The sequence below is a fragment of the Sitodiplosis mosellana genome, unplaced genomic scaffold (genome assembly GCF_009176505.1).
Source record: "Sitodiplosis mosellana isolate CC-2019 unplaced genomic scaffold, AAFC_SMos_1.0 Smas_scaffold_4742, whole genome shotgun sequence".
Lineage (NCBI taxonomy): Eukaryota > Metazoa > Arthropoda > Insecta > Diptera > Cecidomyiidae > Sitodiplosis > Sitodiplosis mosellana.
This window is the reverse complement of record NW_022599984.1, coordinates 1-2,939: the sequence shown is the minus strand read 5'-3', so window position 1 is coordinate 2,939 and position 2,939 is coordinate 1.

The window sequence follows — 2,939 nt, the reverse complement described above, 5'->3', positions numbered from 1 at the left end:
GTCATTCAGCCGATATTTCTGCTAGTACCTTGAGCTACAGGCGAAATTCCGCTTATAATCTAGTCGGTATTTCGTCTGAAACTCCGTTTGCTAGGCGAAATATAGGACTGGGCGCCTCTACCAGTCGAAATTCCGCCTAAATGGGGACATTTATTTTTGACTGTGTACTTGTGGCGGCACCTAGCGAGTCCATATAACTTTCATATGGTTTGTTTATTGAAAAAATGGTAGGGGAAAATGTGGAGAGGAAGCAGTTTATTGAATGTATAGGCATAGACGTTCCACTCGCCAGGAGGCAGTGTAAACTGACTTTTCGATGACATTCAATATTAAAATATGCAAACATTGTCGCACTGAAATTACAAAATGAAACACGTTTGGTTTCGTTGACTGCCAATATTCAATTGCTTCTTTAATCAAAAATCAAAATTCAAAATATGTAAATCACATTGTCAAGGAGTATGAACTTTCATTATTTGTTGATATTGCAAACGTACTTTGAAATATGAATTGCTTAGGTTTCATTCTTTATTTGATGGATTTTCCAACATGTTACTTTGCTGTGGTTGAAAATTTGCTGTACGATCTGAATTTGATGCTGTGTTTGGTGTTGTAGCTGTATAGAAGTAAAAATCGGTAATATTTATCACTAGCAAATTGGCTGCGCTTCGCTCAGCTCTTTGATAGTGCTGCGCAGCCGAAATAAATAATAACAGTACGAGTAGAAAAGAAGTGCGTAATAAACAAACAAGAACGTACAGGTTTCGGCAACGTTGCATTATAGCGATTATGAATGAACGTAATGAGAAATGTAGCGAGAAATTACGTTCATTCATAATCACTAGTGAAGCCACGTCGCCAAAACATGTACGTTCTTGTTTCCTTACTGCGCACTTCTTTTCTACGGCGAAGCAGACTGCTTTGTTGATCTGTATAACAATACGGGTATAAAACATCGGCGCTCCGAGGTTTTCATACAATCTTCCCATGTCTTCCAAGACGATCCGAAACAGGCAAAAATCGAAAAAAAAGTTAAAATTTTTTTTCGATTCTCATAAAGTATTCTTCACTCAATTTATGCAGTGGATAAATTGGCGACAAGTTTTACGTCGGTTGGACAGATCCATGTTGACTGTAGAGTGGCTTGAGTTAATTAATGAACCATGATTTGAAAAATAACAGAGCATTCGATGCAAAAAAGGAATTAATTCAAAATTGAAAAAAAATTGATGCTAAATGGTAAATAATTCAAGATTGATGTCAAAGACAAGAATACTAACTCGCCAACTCAGTGGATGGCTACAACATAGAACAAAATCTAAATTTACAATAAATAGGTGTAAAAATCACAGATAATTATCTTATTTTCTATACAAACAGAAGGAATGTATAGAAAACAATTCGTCAGTCTTTTCGTATTGGTATTGCTGTGTGATTTGTGTGAGTTGAGTTGAATACCGCGTGGATGGTAGGAATTTGGGGGTCAGCCTCGCTCATGTTTATTGCTATCAGCAGCAACCCAAAGAAAGTGGCACACGGGCAATCTGCGCTGTCCATGATGGATTCGTCGGCTTCGAGATCATGGATCGGGTTTGACGGCAACATGAAAATCGTAATTCCAGTTAGTGGGGGTAGTATCTACGTGTTCTCGTAGAGAACATATACAAAAAATGAGGTTATCTGGATGAAAAATTGACTAGGCGGCCAGGTAGTCATTTGAGTTTGCAAAGCGATCCAAAAGTGGTGTCCGTCATTTTGCGAACCGATGATGCAAAATTCGTCTTTGAGGTCGCTGCTGTGAACAGTTCCGGCACCATGTTCGCCATTTTGCACATTTGAGGAACTGGAGCCTTGCGCACCAACTTCATGTGCTTGTCATTGACCTTGAATTGTTCACTGTGCCTCAACGAACGGCCATGATGAAATGAGACTTGGTCTCTAACTGTTGGACAGTTAGCGTTACCGTTGATGATGTCGTAAAAGAAAGTCAATGACGCGTTGACACGTCGACGGCGAAGACTAATCATGTTCAAGTCTGACAATCGCTGCTCGTACGGTGTGATTGAGTATTGGTTATGCACGGATGGGTATTCTCGGCGAGCATACATAGTGAATTAGCGTTGCACGGATTCAATTTTGTCGCTGTGGATCTTGTGGAATGGAAGCCATACCATGGCGCAGTAATCGAGGTGAGATTGAACCAATGCAAAATATAGCGACTTAAGTGTGGTAACGTTGGTGATATCGTGACAGAAGCGTTTGACAAAGCCAAGTGCAGCCGTTGCCTTCGAAGTGACCATGTCGATGTGTTTGGCAAAAGATAGCTTTCTGTCAATTGGGACACCCAAGTCCTTGTGTTCAGTCACTTTGTCGAAGGTGTGGTCGCCATAAGTGTAGCTTGTATCCAAATGCTGACGTTTCTTGTAGATAGATAGCACTGCACATTTTTTGAGGTTAAGGTGCAGCAGATTCACGTCACACCAATGTTTAAGTTTGTCGATGGCTTGTTGTAGCATCTCCGAATCTTGCTGAGACTTGATGATTTTGGCTATTTTGATATCATCAGCAAACAGTATTGTCATGATGTTTGGGGGCATTTGATCCACGATGTCGTTGATAAATAGCAGGAACAGTGTTGGTCCAAGGTGGGACACCCCCTGTGGGACACCCGACGACGCTGTAAAATCATCCGACTCACTTGCTCCATGTTTGACAAATTGGGTACGATTTTCGAGGTACGACTTAAGCCATTCCAGCAAGTTTTGAGGTAGATTGAATGACCTCAGTTTTTGAATCAAAATGCTGTGATCAACTGGATCGAAGGCTTTCGTAAAGTCCGTGTATAGGACATCAACTTGAGCTCCAATGTTCAGGCCACTCTGGGCGTAGCACACAAACTCGGTTAGGTTTGATGCTGTAGATCGACCTTTCATAAATCC